Genomic DNA, 19402 nt, shown 5'->3' with positions numbered 1-19402 from the left:
GCCACAATTTTTTTCACTGCAAAATGCACATACATACACTTTTGTTAGGGTGCGGCATAGTTTGTGTCAGCAATTATAGATATTTTTAATTGTACAATATCAGTATGATATATATTGTCAAGTCATATCAGGGCAAAATCATACTGTGACTCATCTTATTTAGACATCTTGTTAGGTACACAAAGAAACAAAAAGGCATGCATGATGCCCAACCTTCCATCAAAAGAATGCCAGAAATAGTCAAAAGTTATGTAGATACATTTACATAAAAGAGAGGCTATCCTCTGTAATTAGTTGTACTTGTATTGATATGACCACACACGTCAGCCCTCCAGTTGAGTAAGTGGCCCAAAGATGATCAGTACTATTACGTGACCGTAGAACCTTATTGCATTTCTGTCCAAACAGAGTTATTGACATAGCCTTCTGTTCAATGTTCTCTACCTATACAGTACTCTAAATACCTCGGTTCATGTTAAGGTCAAAATAATACAATAAAAAAAACATTTTTGCTGACCATTCAAACCAATGAGGGTTCGGAACTTTAAACCCAGTTATCTCAATCGTCTTTTTGCACATAGAACCTTATAGTCTCAAGCTCTCGCAAAGTCTCAGTGAAAAGGACTCATCAAGCCCACAGAAAGAAGTGCTTGATTTGTCATTTCTACCTATAAACTATTAGCAAGGGGCAAAATGACAATGACTAATTGGGTCTATAGTGGGAGAGAGGATGGGGTAGTGTCATGTATAAATCAGAGTACTAAAATTAGATAAGTTAGATTTACAGATGATTGGGGACCTTTCAACAAAGATCTCACTACTCAGAGGCCCATTGATGGTGTAGACAACATTGTTAGGGTAGAATAGAAATAAATTGGCATCTGGTACAGAGAGTAAACCTAAAACATCTGCAAGGCATTATTTAATAGTGAGTGTTTATTGTAAAAAAAATGTATTGCAGCCATTTGAGATCTTACTTAGACTAATTGAGCCTTTTTACAATTGAAGCAAATCAAACATATTTATCGTGATTTTATCCATTCAGCTTTTTTTTTCTTCTTACCAAAAAAACATCTCATCCTGCGAACAAAATCAATATGGGGGAATCTCAGCTCTGAAAGCGTGTGATTTAGCATCTTTTCATGGCACAGATGTGTGTTTTTGTCCCCAGTTCAGATGGAATAGTAAGCCTGAGTATGGGAACAGATGGCACTAACGCAAGGATCTTCTGACGTGATCTCATTTGGCCCATTCATTCATTTCTCTACAATAATTGATTCCTATGCCGATTTCTCTGACCGACAGGAAATGGCATCAGCAGTCTGACAAGACAGAACAGTTTGACCTTTACAGACAACCAAGTGGAATGCTTTTCCTCACAATTTTTATGTTTCTATACACTTATAAAATAAATACATCCATGTCATTGTTTTTGATCAGGAAATATTTAGATATAGAGTATACTATAGCCTAAATGGTCAGTTCATACAAAATGAATGTCAATCTCTCCAAAAAGCTAGATTTAATTTCACTTTCTTCAGTCCCAAACTTTATTACATCATCTTCACTAACTAATTTGTTGTCGTTTCTCACAGTTTTGATTTATCAGCAGAATTCTGTGGTGGACTAAATTGCAGCTGTCATGGGTTTTCGTCATGTCCCCCTCTGTTTATAGTGACAGCATGATAGCTAATGAGCCACAGTTGTGGACAAGCCCAATCTGTTTTCAAAGCAGATGCCAGTCCCCATTTGATCTCCACTGAATAACCTGCCATCTCCTCTCTGCATGCACAGTCCCTATTACCTCACAGGATGGGAGAATCTCTTATTGTCTAGTGCTTTGATAGGTCAGCATGTTGAGCTGTGCGAGTGTATAGTTACAGTATGTGATATTTCTTCATAAAAAAATGTCAATGGGTGAGAGACACGTGTACAAAACAGCTCTTTCGATGACAGACTGATCAGGTGAATCCAGGTGAAAGCTAGGATCCCTTATGGATGTCACCTGTTAAATCCACTTCAATCATTGTAGATGAAGGAGAGGAGACAGGTTAAAGAAGGATTGTTAAGCTTTAAGACAATTGAGACATGGAGTGTTATGTGTGCCATTCAGATGGTGAATGGACAAGAAAAGAGAGTGCTTTTGAACTGGTTATGGTAGTAGGTGCCAGGCGAACAGGTTTGTGTCAAGAATTGCAAACCTGCTGTTTTTTTCCGTTCAACAGTTTCCTGTGTGTATCAAGTATGGTCCACCAACCAAAGGACATCAACCAACTTGACACGACTATGGGAAACATTTGAGTCAACATCGGCCAGCATCCCTGTGGAATTCTTTCGACACCTTGTAGAGTCCATTCCCAGAAGAATTGAGGCTGCACTGAAGGCAAAAGGGGGTGCGGCTCAATATTAAGGTGTTCTTAATGTTTTGTACACTCAGTGTATAAAACTGGTAAAGCTATAGCACACATTGGACATAAACAGTAAAGATTGTTTGTATGCTACTGTTATGGTAAGTAGTTCACTACTATCAAAACTGCTGAATTTTAAGCAGGGGGCTGGAGGACACTGAGTTTTGTAGTCCTGAAAGTAATCCCTCAGCATTTCACTTTAACATATAAAGCATTGCTTTCAATCATGCAATCATTGCCACATTAGTTACTAACACAGCTACACTGTGTGTGAGATAATAATTAGAAAATTGGGCACACTAACTGTTGTATTTTATTTTTATTTTACACACAATACACTGCCCCTCTCTTTACACAATGCTGAGATAAAAACAAACTTACATGGATCAGTATTACTGGCAATGGATGGGAACAATCTGCTGTTGCTTTTTAGGGATTATATTGGACACAACTCTAGGAAATGCTGTATAATTAGGCTATTAATAGCCCACAGTCAATTTTCTTTGTTAGGTCAGTAATGTAGTGAACGTTATGCCATAATCTAGTCCGGCTTTTCATCGTGTGGGATTCCAGTTCCATGTTTTACAGTAGCCAGCGGGTGGGAGGGATATGCCATGTGAACTATGTAATGCCAGCATACTTCTGAGTAAAGTTAAACTAAAGTATATGAATGCCTCAGTTCTTATCAACATAAGCCATCTAAATAACTGGATGTTACAAGGTCTAGATGTATGCTTACATAAATCTGTTTGGCACAAGTATTCACATCTCTGACAAATGTATATTTTTTAACCATTTTTAAAATACCCCAAAAATATAATACACTGAGTGTACAAAACATTAGGAACATCTGAAGGGGTGGAGACAGGTTAGAGAAGGATTTTCAAGCCTTGATGGATTGCCTATGTGTGCCGTTCAGAGGGTGAATGGGTAAGACAACGGATTTAAGTGCCTTTGAACGGGATATGGTAATAGGTGCCAGGCACGCCAGATTGTCAAGAACTGCAACGCTGCTGGGTTTTTCCTGTCAAGAACTGCAACGCTGCTGGGTTTTTCATGCTCAACAGTTTCCCGTGTGTATCAACAATGGTCCACCACCCAAAGGACATCCAGCCAACTTGACACAAATGTGGGAAGCAATTAAGTCAACATGGGCTAGCATCCCTGTGGGTAGCTTTCGACACCTTATAGTCCATGCCCCGGTTTGAGGCTGTTTTGAGGGCAAAAGGGGTTGCAACTCAATATTAGGAAGGTGTTCTTAATGTGTTGTACACTCGGTGTATATGTTTTGTTGAAAATATGATAGAGCAATTCATTGTTGTGGAGTCAGTTCTATGTTTGGTGGCAATTGTCTATGTGCTGAAGGAAAACATTTTTATAAATAATTCATAATTATACTCTATATTCCCTACGCAATTGTCTCCGTCACAACAGTTTAGCAGCCAAAAACAATTAATTGTCCCTAGTCCATCCGCCATGCCGGGTCTTAGTGGCATCTTGATTTCTGCTGTGTGGGTTTTCCTCCTCTATGCGTTGCATCAACAGAGCGAGCTGTCAGGTGCATGGAGCAGAGGCTCGTGCGGTTTGATACCTATACTGCCCACCACCAGTCGCTTCTATTATTTCTCATAAACGGTTGTTTCATTTAGGATTTATCGAATATCGTTCCACTCATGAATGTTGACTTGAGAATACTCTGAAGGTAAGCTCTCAATATTTTTCCGATATGTTGCATGTTTTCCTCTATACAAATAGCAAGTGGTTGATTTGATGAATATACTGATGGTGAGGAATGGACCACATTAGCCTACTATCTACCTTCTTTGACAACTGTTTGTTGGCCGAAAGGCATTCTTTTAAAATAGACTACATTGTAACCACCAACATGATGGTTGTAACACACACACACACTTATCGCACAATGAAATTCCATAATTCTAGCGCCGATACAGCAGCCCACATCAGTTGCACACAGCAGCGCAACATATGAAGCACGATAAAGACCGCAAAAGCCAAGCCTGCTGCTCCTACACATGTCGTGAATAGTCTGTGCGCTGTTTGAGTTAAAGCTATCGATGAATGCATGCACATTTTCTGACAGTATTCTATTATTTTCTCGTCTTGGAATGCAGTGCATGCTGTGTCTATAGCTCGTGAGTCATTTAACTGTTCAATAAGTGTTTGGAAACAAGTTTTTGCTTTTTGCATAGTTGAACATGAGTGTTTTTGATCAAACACACTTTCTTCCGATTAGTATATCAAATAGCCTACTAATCAGGAGACAAATAGTATTTCATAGATGTATACTGTTGCTCTAAAGTATTGCTTCAAGTCATGGACAGAGATGGGCGTTATCATTCTCGCAGAGAGAAGGAGAGAGAAGACATCAGTGTTGCAGATGTATCTATGTAACTAAGCAGGTATTGCCAGGGTTTCCCCTCCTAAATATTATTAATACCTACATCAGATGGCACTTTTTTTAGGGTCTTCCTCTGACATAGAGGTCCTCGATGGCAGGAAGCTCGGACCCAGTGATGTACTGGGCTGTACACACTGCCCTCTGTAGTGTCTTGCTGTTGGATGCCAAGTAGTTGCCATACCAAGCGGTGATGCAGCCAGTCAAGATGCTCTCAAGGGTAGAGCTGTATAACTTTTTGAGGATCTGTGGGCCCATGCCAAATATTTTCAGCCTCTTGAAGGGGGACGAGGCGTTGTCGTGCTCTCTTCACGACTGCGTTTGTGTGTGTGGACCATGATAATTCCTTAGTGATGTGGACAACGAGGAACTTGAAGCTCTGGATCTGCTCCATTACAGCCCTGTCGATGTGGATGGGGGAGCTCAGCCCTCTGTTTCCTGTAGTCCACGATCATCTCCTTTGTCTTGCTGACATTGAGGGAAAGGTTGGCACCACACTTCCAGGTCTCTGACCACCTCCCTGTAGGCTGTCTCATTGTCGTCGGTGATCCAGCCTACCACCGTTGTCATCTGCAAACGTAATTATATTGTTGGAGTTGTGTACTGCCACGCAGTTGTGGCTGAACATGGAGTACAGGAGGGGACTTAGCATGCACCCCTAAGTGGCCCCCCTTGTTGAGGGTCAGCATGGTGAATGTGTTGCCTACATTCACCACCTGGGAGTGGACCATCAGGATGTCCAGGATCCAGTTGCAAAGGGAGGTTTAAAAATATTGCCGGAAGGGATGGCTGTCGTTTTACGGGCTCTTAACCAATTGTGCTATTTTGTGAGTTCTTTTAGCATTGTTTGTAACTTATTTGTAAATAATGTTGATGTTGCAGTCTCTTATGACCGAAAAAAGCTTCTGGATATCAGACCAGAGATCAGTGAGTAATCTGACCAGATATCAGATTACTCACCTCAAACTGGACAAAGACTTTTTCTTTATTTATTGAGTTGAACGCGAAGGATAAAATGTTGCTACCAGACAAGGCCCAAATCCCTGTCATTCACATTAAGGAAATACAGGGGGCGGAGATCAGGGTACCTTGTGAGAATGTCAGTGAGTTGGTAACCTGCCTCTACCATCTGTTCTATTGGCCAACATGCAATCACTGGAGAATAAACTGGATGAGCTTCGTTTGAGACTATCCTACCAACGGGACATAAACTGTAAAAGCTTATGTTTCATGGAGTCATAGCTGAACGACGACATGGATAATATATATACACTGCTCAAAAAAATTAAGGGAACACTGAAATAACACATCCTAGATCTGAATGAATGAAATATTCTTATTAAATACTTTTTTCTTTACATAGTTGAATGTGCTGACACAAAAATTATCAATGGAAATCAAATTTATCAACCCATGGAGGGTCTGGCTTTGGAGTCACACTCAAAATTAAAGTGGAAAACCATACTACAGGCTGATCCAACTTTGATGTAATGTCCTTAAAACAAGTCAAAATGAGGCTCAGTAGTGTGTGTGGCCTCCACGTGCCTGCCTATATGACCTCCCTACAACGCCTGGGCATGCTCCTGATGAGGTGGCGGATGGTCTCCTGAGGGATCTCCTCCCAGACCTGGACTAAAGCATCCGCCAACTCCTGGACAGTCTGTGGTGCAACGTGGCGTTGGTGGATGGAGCGAGACATGATGTCCCAGATGTGCTCATTAGGATTCAGGTCTGGGGAACGGGCGGGCCAGTCCATAGCATCAATGCCTTCCTCTTGCAGGAACTGCTGACACACTCCAGCCACATGAGGTCTAGCATTGTCTTGCAGTAGGAGGAACCCAGGGCCAACCGCACCAGCATATGGTCTCACAAGGGGTCTGAGGATCTCATCTCGGTACCTACTGTCAGTCAGGCTACCTCTGGCGAGCACATGGAGGGCTGTGCGGCCCCCCCAAATAAATGCCACCCCACACCATGACTGACCCACCGCCAAACCGGTCATGCTGGAGGATGTTGCAGGCAGCAGAATGTTCTCCACGGCGTCTCCAGACTGTCACGTCTGTCACATGTGCTCAGTGTGAACCTGCTTTCATCTGTGAAGAGCACAGGGCGCCAGTGGCGAATTTGCCAATCTTGGTGTTCTCTGGCAAATGAAAAACGCCCTGCACGGTGTTGGGCTGTAAGCACAACCCCCACCTGTGGACGTCGGGCCCTCATACCACCCTCATGGAGTCTGTTTCTGACCGTTTGACGCAGACACATGCACATTTGTGGCCTGCTGGAGGTCATTTTGCAGGGCTCTGGCAGTGCTCCTCCTGCTCCTCCTTGCACAAAGGCAGAGGTAGCAGTCCTGCTGTTGGGTTGTTGCCCTCCTACGGCCTCCTCCACGTCTCCTGATGTACTGGCCTGTCTCCTGGTAGCGCCTCCATGCTCTGGACACTACGCTGACAGACACAGCAAACCTTCTTGCCACAGCTCGCATTGATGTGCCATCCTGGATGAGCCACTTGCATTGATGTGCCATCCTGAGCCACTTGTGTGGGTTGTAAACTCAGTCTCATGCTACCACTAGAGTGAAAGCACCGCCAGCATTCAAAAGTGACCAAAACATCAGCCAGGAAGCATAGAAACTGAGAAGTGGTCTGTGGTCCCCACCTGAAGAACCACTCCTTTATTGGGGGTGTCTTGCTAATTGCCTATAATTTCCACCTGTTGTCTATTCCATTTGCACAACAGCATGTGAAATTTATTGTAAATCAGTGTTGCTTCCTAAGTGGACAGTTTGATTTCACAGAAGTGTGATTGACTTGGAGTTACATTGTGTTGTTTTAAGTGTTCCCTTTTATTTTTTTGAGCAGTGTAGTTGGCTGGGTTTTCCTTGCATCGGCAGGACAGAACAGCTATGTCCGGTAGGAGGTGGGGTGGGGGTGTGTCTATTTGTCAATAAGAGCTGGTGCGCAATGTCTAATATTTAAGGTAGTCTCGTGGTATTGCTCACCTGAGGTAGAATACCTCATGATAAGCTGTAGATCACACTATCTACCAAGAGTTTTCATCTATATTTTTTGCAGCCGCCTATTTACCACCACAAACCGATGCTGGCACAAAGACTGCATTCAACGAGCTGTATAAGGCTATAAACAAACAAGAAAATGCTCACTAAGCTGAGGATCCTTGGACTAAACACCTCCCTCTGCATCTGGATCCTGGACTTTGACGGGCCACCCTCAGGTGGTAAGGGTAGGCAACAACATATCTGCCATGCTGATCCTCAACACGGGGGCTCCTTAGGGTGCATGCTTAGTCCCCTCCTGTTCTCCCTGTTCACCCACAACTGCGTGGCCAAGCATGACACACACCATCTTTAAGTTTTCTGACTACACAATGGTGGTAGGCCTGATCACCGACAACGATGAGACAGTCTATAGTGGGCCGGTTGAAGACATGGCATTGTGTTGCCAGGACAACAACCTCTCCCTCAGCGTGAGCAAGACAATGGAGATTATTGTGGACTACAGAAAAAGGATGGCCAAACACTTCCCCATTCATATTGACGGGGCTATAGTGGAGCAGGTCGAGAGTTAAGGTCCTTGGTGTCCACATCACCAACAAACTATTATGGTCCAAACACAGCAAGACATTTGTGAAGAGGGCACAACAATGCCTTTTCCCCCTCAAGAGACTGAAAAGATTTGGCATTGGTCCCCAGATCCTCAAAGTTCTACAGCTGCTCCATTGAGAGCATCCTGACTGGTTGCATCACCGCCTGGTATGGCAACTGCTCGGCATCCGACCGTAAGGTGCTACAGAGTGTAGTGTGTACAGCCCAGTACATCACTGGGGCCAAGCTTCCTGCCATCTAGGACCTATATACAAGGCGTTGTCAGAGGAAGGCCCCAAAAATGTTCATAGTCTCCAGTCACCCAAGTCATAGACGTTTCTCTCTGCTACCGCACAGTACCGGAGCGCCAAGTCTAGGTCCAAAAGGCTCGTATTTCTGTTCAAAATGTTGTATCAATACTTCCCACATGTGCCTAATTAGTTTATTAATACATTTTCATGTTCAAAATTGTGCACTCCTCAAACAATAGCATGGTAGTCTTTTACTGTAATAGCTACTGTAAATTGGACGGTGGAGTTAGATTAACAAGAATTTAAGCTTTCTGCCAATATTAGATATGTCTATGTCCTGGGAAATGTTATTGTTACTTACAACGTCATGCGGGATCGGTGTGCCGTCCACGGGACGGTTGAGCTAAAGTAGGCTAATGCGATTAGCATGAGGTTGTAAGTAACAAGAACATTTCTCAGGACACAATAGCAGTACCCACCCGTAGCACGCGCTCCAGCAGTTATATTTCACTGGTCATCCCCAAAGCAAACTCCTTCTTTAGCCGCCTTTCCTTCCAGTTCTCTGCTGCCAATGACTGGAAAGAATTGCAAAAAAAATCACTGAATCACTGAACCCTCCCTTAGTAGCTTTAACCTCTCTGGGATCTATGGGACGGTAGCGTCCCACCTGACCAACATCCAGTGAAAATGCAGAGCGCCAAATTCAAATAAATTACTATCAAAATTCAACTTTGATGAAATCACACATTCAATATACCAAATTAAAGCTGCACTTGTTGTGAATCCAACGAACGTGTCAGATTTAAAAAATGCTTTAAAGCAAACGATGCTATTATCTGAGGATGGCACCCCAGTAAACAAAGAAGCATATTTCAACCCTGCAGGCACGACACAAAACTCAGAAATAAAAATATAGTTCATGCCTTACCTTTGACGAGCTTCTTCTGTTGGCACTCCAATATGTCCCATAAACATCACAAATGGTCCTTTTGTTCGATTAATTCCGTCGATATATATATCCAAAATGTCAATTTATTTGGCGCGTTTGATCCAGAAAAACACAGGTTCAACTTGCGCAACGTGACTACAGAATATCTCAAATGTTACCTGTAAGCATTGTCCAAACATTTCAAACTACTTTTGTACTACAACTTTAGGTATTTTTTTACGAAAATAATCAATAAAATTGATGACGGAATCTGTGTTCAATACCGGAGGAAAACAAAGTGGAGCGTGCTTTCAGGTCACGCGCCTCTAACAAAGAGTACACTCCCCCCCCCCCCCCCCCCCCCTCGGGCCTCATTCTGAACAGTGTTACTTCTTAATTTCTCAAAGGAAAAACCTCAACCAATTTCTAAAGACTGTTGACATCCAGTGGAAGCGATAGGAACTGCAGGAAAGTCGATTAGAAATCTGGATTCCCAATGAAATCTCATTGAAAAGAGTGACCTCAAAAAACAAAACAAAAAAACTGTTTGAACGGTTTGTCCTCTGGGTTTCGCCTGCCAAATAAGTTCTGTTATACTCACAGACATGATTCAAACAGTTTTAGAAACTTCAGTGTTTTCTATCCAAATCTACTAATAATAGCTTCTGGGTCTGAGTAGCAGGCCGTTTACTTTGGACATGCTTTTCATCCGGGCGTGAAAATATTGCCCCCTGTCCCAAAGAATTTAAGCACCAGCTTACCGATCATTGCACCCGTACACAGCCCATCTGTAAATAGCCAACCCAACTAACTCATCCCCATATTGTTATTTTTTTGCTCCTTTGCATCCCAGTATCTCTACTTGCACATCTATCACGCCAGTGTTTAATTGCTAAATTGTAATTATATCGCCATTATGGCCTATTTATTGCCTTTACCTCCCTAATCTTACTACATTTGCACAAACTGTATATAGATTTTTATATTGTTATTGACTGTTTGTTTATCCCATGTGTAACTCTGTGTTTGTGTCGCACTGCTTTGCTTTATCTTGGCCAGGTCGCAGTAGTAAATGAGAAGTTGTTCTCAACTGGCCTACCTGTTAATTAAAAAATAAAATAAAAAACATTGGCTACGGAGAGGCATTGATCATAGCAGTGAGGTGTTCAGTCCCAGGGCCCTGAGCTTAATGACCAGCTTGGAAGGGACTATGGTGTTGAAAGCTGAGCTGTAGTCATTTAATAGCATTCTCATATAGGTATTAATTTAGTCAAGATGTGATTGGGCAGTATGCAGTGCTGTGGCAATTGTTCGTGGATCTGTTGAGGTGCAATGCATTTTGAAGTGGGTCCAGAGTGTCAGGTAACCAGGGTGTCAGGCAAGGTGGAGCTGATTTGGTCCTTGACCAGCTTCTCTAAGCACTCACTTCTGTCATCATGAAGTGCCACAGGGCGATAGCTGTTTAGGCAAGTTTCCTTTGTTTGGTTGGGTACAGGGACAATGATGGACAACTTGAAACATGTGGAGATTACACAATGAGATGGGGAGAGGTTGAATATGTTAATAAATACTCCAGCCATACCATCTGGGCCGGCTGCTTTGAAAGTATTCTCAGACTTAAGTCTTACTCACTTTGTCCACAGAGAAAGAGAGCACCCTGCAGCGGGGATTCTCATAGGAGGATCAATGTTTTCCTTGGAGCAAGAGTAAAAAGGTTTTTAGCTCGTCTGGGACTGCGGCATTGGTGTTCGCCGCGTAGCTGGTTTTTATACAGTAGTCCTTGCAACATGTCTTGCATGATTGAATTGCGATTCCATTTTGTCACTGTACTGTGTTTTTGTATCTGATTGATTTTGTTGCCATTTACCCACGGTTTTTGGTTGGGATATGATACAGTTGAAGTCGGAAGTTTACATACACTTAGGTTGAAGTCATTAAAACTTGTTTATCAACCACTCCTCAAATTTCTTGTTAACAAACTATAGTTTTGGCAAGTCAGTTAGGACAACTACTTTGTGCATGACACAAGTAATTTTTCCAACAATTGTTTACAGACAGATTATTTCACTTATAATTCACTGTATCACAATTTCAGTGGGTCAGAAGTTTACATACACTAAGTTTACTGTGCCTTTAAACAGCTTGGAGAATTCCAGAAAATTATGTCATTAGAAGCTTCTGACAGGCTAATTGACATTTGAGTCAATTGGAGGTGTACCTGTGGATGTATTTCAAGGCCTACCTTCAAACTCAGTGTGTCTGCTTGACATCATGAGAAAATCAAAAGAAATCAGCCGAGACCTCAGAAAAAAAATTGTAGACCTCCGCAAGTCTGGTTCATCCTTGGGAGCAATTTCCAAATGCCTGAAGATACTCAACTGTTATTCTGACAGCTGAAATAAGTCACACTCTACTATTATTCAGACATTTCAAATTCTTAGGATCACCACTTTCTTCTAACTGACCTAAGACAGGGAATTTTTACTAGGATTAAATGTCAGTAATTGTGAAACTGAGTTTAAATGTATTTGGCTAAGGTGGATGTAAATTTCCGATTTCAACTGTATGTACAATAAACTCAGAAAAAAAAGAAACGTCCTCACTGTCAACTGCGTTTATGAACATTAATTAACAAGATTCAACAACTGAGACATAAACTGAACAAGTTCCACTGACATGTGACTAACAGAAATGGAAGAATGTGTCCCTGAACAAAGGGAGGTCCAAATCAAAAGCAACTGTCAGTATTTGGTGTTGCCACCAGCTGCATTAAGTACTGAAGTGCATCTCCTCCTCGTGGACTGCCCCAGATTTGCCAGTTTTTGCTGTGAGACGTTACCCCACTCTTCCACCAAGGCACCTGCAAGTTCCCAGAAATTTTGGGGGGGAATGGCCCTAGCCCTCACCCACCGATCCAACAGGTCCCAGACGTGCTCAATGGGATTGAGATGCGGGCTCTTCACTGGCCATGGCAGAACACTGACATTCCTGTCTTCCAGGAAATCACGCACAGAACGAGCAGAATGGCTGGTGGCACTGTCATGCTGGAGGGTCATGTCAGGATGAGCCTGCAGGGAGAGTAACACATGAGGGAGGAGGATGTCTTCCCTGTAACGCACAGCATTGAGATATCCTGAAATGTCAACAAGCTTAGTCCGATGATGCTGTGACACACCGCCCCAGACCATGATGGACCCTCCACCTCCAAATCGATCCCGCTACAGAGTACAGGCCTTGGTGTAACGCTCATTCCTTTGATGATAAACGCAAATCTGACGGTCACCCCTGGTGAGACAAAAACGCGACTCGTCGGTATAGAGCACTTTTTGCCAGTCCTGTCTGGTCCAGCGATGGTGGGTTTGTGCCCATAGGCGACGTTGTTGCCGGTGATATCTGGTGAGGACCTGCCTTATAACAGGCCTACAAGCCCTCAGTCCAGCCTATTGTGGACAGTCTGAGCACTGAAGGAGGGATTGTGCGTTCCTGGTGTAACTCGGGCAGTTGTTGTTGCCATCCTGTACCTGTCCCGCGGGTGTGATGTTCGGATGTACCGATCCTGTGCCGGTGTTGTTACACGTGGTCTGCCACTGCGAGGACGATCAGCTGTCTGTCCTGGCTCCCTGTAGCTCTGTCTTATGCGTCTCACTGTACGGACATTGCAATTTATTGCCCTGGCCACATCTGCAATCCTCATGCCTCCTTGCAGCATGCCTAAGGCACGTTCACGCAGATGAGTAGGTACCCTGGGCATCTTGATTTTGGTGTTTTTCAGAGTCAGTTGAAAGGCCTCTTTAGTGTCCTACGTTTTCATAACTGTGACCTTAATTGCCTCCTGTCTAAGCTGTTACAGTTAGTGTCTTAATGACTGTTCCACAGGTGCATGTTCATTGAACAAGCATGGGATACAGTGTTTAAACCCTTTACAATGAAGATCTGAAGTTATTTTGACTTTTACAAATTATATATAATGACCGTGTCCTGAAAAGGGGACGTTTCTATTTTTGCTGAGTTTGTGAGATATGCATCGTATGATATGTACCATGTTTGAGAGACCCAGTGGGATTGTAAAAGTATTGTTCTGTGGAAAGACCATAACAAAAGGCATTACATTTGATTAAAGGTCAAAATTGGTCCAGAGACAGAGCAGGGAGTAATTGAGTAAAGAGTTGATAAAAAAAAAAATCTCAATGTAATATACAGGACATTTTGACTTAACTGGCATCTGTCAGGCTCTGCCGTTTTCTAAGAAAGACCTCCGCTCTCCAAGAACGTATTGGGCCAAGCTACTATCATCCTCGGCCACTTTTTAAATTTCACTGGATTAGTATTCCTTTTTAAAGCTGCAATATAACCTTTTGGGGCAACCGACCAAATTCCCCATAGAAATGTGAGTTATAGATCAGTCTCATTGACAGCAAGTCTAAAAAGCAGTAGATAAGTTCTAGTGCTTTTTCTATGCTTTCTGTTCTTATGTTTTGTTTTTGCATCTTTTACTTTCATTTTTTGACACCAGCTTAAAACAGCTGGTGATTGAAAATATATTTCACAACGGTTTAGATGGTATAATATTTCTCCACTTGTTTTGTCACAATCTGAAATTACTACTTTAATTACTTCTTATTTGTCAGCAAGAGTCCTAAACACCGGAGGAATCAACTTGGAAAGATTTGGTTGTCAACTTCATTGTGCCACACACTACGAGGGAGGATAGATATTGCATTTCAATTGAGTTAGGCCCAATAATATACTGTTTGTAGATAATGTAGCAGTGTCAGTGTCTTCACATCACAGGCTGCACTATCACAGTATCACAAAGTGGAACTGATTGTCAAGCACCAAGTATCCTCTGCATCACAGTCCCCCTCTCACTGTGTGTTAGAACTATATCAAGATTACATAGACTACCATTCAAAAGTTTGGGGTCACTTACAAATGTTCTTGTTTTTGAAAGAAAAGCAACAACAAAAAAATTGCCCATTAAAATAACATCAACGTATTCAAAATACAGTGTAGACGTTGTAAATGACTATTGTAACTGGAAACAGCAGATTTTATTTTTTTATGGATTATCTACATAGGCGTACAGAGGCCCATTTATCAGCATCCATCACTCCTGTGTTCCAATGGCACGTTGTGTTAGCTAATCCAAGTTAATCATTTTAAAAGGCTACTTGATCATTAGAAAACCCTTTTGCAATTATGTTAGCACAGCTGAAAACTGTTGTTCTGATTAAAGAAGCAATACAACTGGCCTTCTTTAGACTAGTGGAGTATCTGGAACATCAGCATTGGTGGGTTCGATTACAGCCTCAAAATGGCCAGAAACAAAGACATTTCTTCTGAAACTCGTCAGTCTATTCTTGTTCTGTGAAATGAAGAGAAATTGCCAAGAAACTGAAGTTCTCGTTCAACGCTGTGTATTACTACCTTCACAGAATAGTGCAAACTGGCGCTAACCAGAATATAAAGAGGAGTGGGTGCACAACTGAGCAAAAGGACATGTACATTAGAGTATCTAGCTTGAGAAACAGATGCCTCACAAGTCCTCAACTGGCAGCTTCATAAAATAGTTTCATAGAAAGTATGTTCCTCTGTCCACTGTTATTTTTGCCCGTCTTAATCTTTTCTTTTTATTGGCCAGTCTGAGATATTGCTTTGTCTTTGCAACTCTGCCTAAAAGGCCAGCAGCCCGAAGTAACCTCTTCACTGTTGACGTTGAGACTGGTGTTTTGTGTGTACTATTTAATGAAGCTGCCAGTTGAGGACTTGTTAGGCATCTGTTTCTCAAACTAGACACTAATGTACATGTCCGCTTTCTCAGTTGTGCACCGGGGCCTCCCACTCCTCTTTATATTCTGGTTAGCGCCAGTTTGCGCTATTCTGAACGGAGTGAGGTAGTCACCAGCAATGTATTTCAATTAACAGGTATAACTTGTTAAAAGTTAATTAAGGTGTTTGAGCCAATCAGTTGTGCTGTGACAAGGTAGGGGTGGTATACAGAAGATAGCCCTATTTGGTAAAATACCAAGTCCATATTATGGGAAGAACAGCTCAAATAAGCAAATGGAAACGACAGTCCATCATTACTTAAGATATGAAGGTCAATCAATCTGGAAAATTTCAAGAACTTTGAACGTTTCTTCAAGTGTTGTCGCATGAACCATCAAGCGCTATGATGAACTGGCTCTCATGAGGACCGGCACAGGAAATGAGGACCCAGAGTTAGCTCTACTGCAGAGGATAAGTTCATTAGAGTTAACTGCATCTCAGATTGCAGCCCAAATAAACACTTCAGAGTTCAAGTAACAGACACATCTCAACATCAACTGTTCAGAGGAGAATGCGTGAATCAGGCCTTCGTTGCTGCAAAGAAACAACTACTAAAGGGCACCAATAATAAGAGACTTGCTTGGGCCAGAAACACGAGCAGTGGACATTAGACTGGTGAAATCTGTCCTTTGGTCTGATGAGTCCAAATTTGAGATGATTGGTTCCAACCGATGTGTCTTTGTGAGACGCAGAGTAGGTGAACGGATGATCTCTGCATGTGTGGGTCCCACCGTGAAGCATGGAGGTGTGATGGTGTGGCAGTGCTTTGTTGGTGATACTGTCAGTGATTTATTTAGAATTCAAAGCACGCTTAACCAGCATGGTTACCGCAGCATTCTGCAGCGATTCGCCATCCCATCGGGTTTGCGCTTAGTGGGATATAATTTGTTTTTCAACAAGACAATGACCCAAAACACACGTCTAGGCTGTGTAAGAACTATTTTACCAAGGAGAGTGATCAGATGACCTGGCCTCCACAATCACCTGACCTCAACCCAATTGAGATGGTTTGGGATGAGTTGGACCGCAGAGTGAAGGAAAAGCAACCAACAAGTGCTCAGCATATGTGGGAACTCCTTTAAGGCTGTTGGAAAAGCATTCCAGCTGAAGCTGAATGTGAGGATGCCAAGAGTGTGCAAAACTGTCATCACGGCAAAACTGTGGCTACTTTGAAGAATCTCAAATAACATTTAGATTTATTTAACACTTTTCTCGTTACTACATGATTCCATATGTGTTATTTCATCGTTTTGATGTCTTCACTATTATTCTACAATGTACAAAATAGTAAAAATAAAGAAAAACCATGAGTGTGTCAACTTTTGACTGGTACTCCATGCATGTATGTGATATATATTAGTGCATTCGTTAAGTATTCAGACCCCCCCAGCCTTATTCTAAATTGGATTAAATAAAACAAATCCTCATCTATACACAATACCCCATAATGACAAAGGGAAAACAGTTTTTTTTGTTGCAAATATATTAAAATTAAAAACATCTTATTTACAGCACCAGTGGTGGAAAAAGTACCCAATTGGCATACTTGAGTAAAAGTAAAGATACCTTAATAGAAAATGTGAAAGTCACCCAGTAAAATACGAGTAAAATTCTAAAAGTATTTGGTTTTAAATATACTTAAGTATTAAAAGTAAATGTAATTGTTAAAATATAGTATCAAAATTAAAGTATAAATATAGTTTCCCATTCCTTATTGAAAAGCAAACCAGATGGCACGACTTTCTTGTTTATTTTATGGATAGCCAAGGGGAACACTCCAACACGCAGACATCATTTTAAAACAATGCATTTGTGTTTAGGGAGTCCACCAGATCAGAGGCAGTAGCGATGACCAGGGATGTTCTCTTGATAAGTGTGTGAATTGAACCATTTTCCAGTCCTACTAAGCATTCAAAATGTAACAATGTACTTTTGGGTGTCAGGGAAAATTCATGGAGTAAAAAGTTAATTACAGTGCCTTGCGAAAGTATTCGGCCCCCTTGAACTTTGCGACCTTTTGCCACATTTCAGGCTTCAAACATAAAGATATAAAACTGTATTTTTTTTTGTGAAGAATCAACAACAAGTGGGACACAATCATGAAGTGGAACGACATTTATTGGATATTTCAAACTTTTTTAACAAATCAAAAACTGAAAAATTGGGCGTGAAAGCCTGAAATGTGGCAAAAGGTCGCAAAGTTCAAGGGGGCCGAATACTTTCGCAAGGCACTGTATTTTGTTTTGGAATGTAGTGGAGTAAAATTTGTCAAATATACCTAGGAAAGTACAGATACTACCTAAGTAGTACTTTAAAGTATTTTTACTGAAGTACTTTAAAACACTGTACCCCTACTTCCCGCAGCTATGTGCAGTGGGCTAGATGGCAAGTGGGTCCTGAGGAGTAGAGAGGAGAGAGGCTGGTCCAACTGTGGAGGAGGGTTCATAATCAGATTTATTAGAGCCCAGCTAGTCCACTGTGTCAAGTGAACTGACATTGTGCCAGTTCATCTCTGAACAGCATCGGCTCCATACAGCCAGAAATAGACGCCAGCCAAGGATTTTCTCTTAGAACTGCAGCTAGCTCTGTCTCTACCACTATAGAATAGATGGAATTTTATTATATAGGGCTGGAGCAGAAACTGTTTTTCAGACTGTCTAGTCGAAAGCAGGAGATAGATCAGTGTAGTGTTAATCATGTTGTAATTTATCAAGATGATACATTTCCTCTGATTTAAAGCTGTTCGTAAGGCTGAGGTTCAATTTGAAATAGATGTGAAAGCTGATAGAAAGCTGGGTACCCTGTAGAAGACTCTGTGATAGACCTTTGTAACTGACCAACACTATCTGTGGTCTTGCAGACCACTTTCTGTATGGATCTAAAGGAGAAACACTCCTGGATCACGTACTGCTATACACGCTCAGTTTATTGTTACAATCATTGACTGGTAGAGTCAATAGTGGTTTATTTCCTCATAATAGGTAGCTTTGGGTTATCTGTCAACCCAGCAATTACCTATTCCTCTCAAACCTCCTCCACTAGTCCCCAGAGAGTCCTTCCAATGGCTTAACCTCTGAACTGCTGAACCACTAGGGAACATCACACTACATTAGGTCAGGTGTAGGCACAATCTCTCAGGACAGTTTGAACCTTTTCACACTACTAATACAAGCCAAGACAGAGAAAGCTGTACTGTGCTGTCACCCATCCACCATAGTTGCTGGAACCCTGCTGGAAAGGAAAATGTGAAAGATAGGCAAGCAAGCACAGTATGTTTTAGGTCTGCACTAAAAGGGTGTGACAATTGTATTTTATTGACTGCGCGCAAAATTGTGTTTACCTGTCCCATATTTGACCTTTAGGTGCAGGGCATCTCTATAAATGTGAAATGGTTAAATACAAGAAGAACCATCTTTGCCATAATATTTTACTCCTTAATAAAGTATAACAAAACGGCACACACATAATGTAAGTCAAACTCGGCAAAACAAAAGAAATTACCCTTTTTCAGGACCCTGTCTTTCAAAGATAATTCGTAAAAATCCCAAACTTCACAAATCTACATTGTGAACGGTTTAACACTGTTTCCCATTCTTGTTCAATGAACAATAAACAATTAATGAACATGCACCTGTGGAACGGTCATTAAGACACTAACAACTTACAGACGGTAGGCAATTAAGGTCACAGTTATGTAACTTAGGACACTAAATAGGCCTTTCTACGGACTCTGAAAAACACGAAAGATTCCCAGGGTCCCTGCTCATCTGCGTAAATTTGCCTTCGGCATGCTGCAAGGAGGCATGAGAACTGTAGATGTGGCCAGGGCAATAAATTCAAATGTCCGTACTGTGAGACGCATTAGACAGCGCTATAGGGAGCCAGGACAGCTGATCGTCCTCGCAGTGGCAGACCACGTGTAACACTTGCACAGGATCGGTACAGCCGAACATCACACCTTCGGGAAAG

At 42.0% G+C, this 19402-nt stretch overlaps 1 protein-coding gene across 4 annotated transcripts in view; it reads left to right on the top strand.

Annotated features, from left to right (window-relative positions):
* Positions 1–3927: 3927 nt before the first annotated feature.
* Positions 3928–19402, top strand: part of LOC110508699 (disks large-associated protein 1-like) — a 117914-nt gene continuing 102439 nt past the window's right edge. For all 4 annotated transcript variants that reach the window (XM_036966554.1, XM_036966552.1, XM_036966553.1 and 1 more), the window contains exon 1: positions 3928–4110. The gene's annotated coding sequence lies outside the window, so the exon portion shown is untranslated. The remainder of the gene's footprint in view (positions 4111–19402) is intronic.

Source organism: Oncorhynchus mykiss, chromosome 28 (genome assembly GCF_013265735.2).
Source record: "Oncorhynchus mykiss isolate Arlee chromosome 28, USDA_OmykA_1.1, whole genome shotgun sequence".
Classification (NCBI taxonomy): Eukaryota; Metazoa; Chordata; class Actinopteri; order Salmoniformes; family Salmonidae; genus Oncorhynchus; species Oncorhynchus mykiss.
Note: the sequence above shows the minus strand (reverse complement) of the source record. Positions and strands in the feature narration are given on the sequence as shown.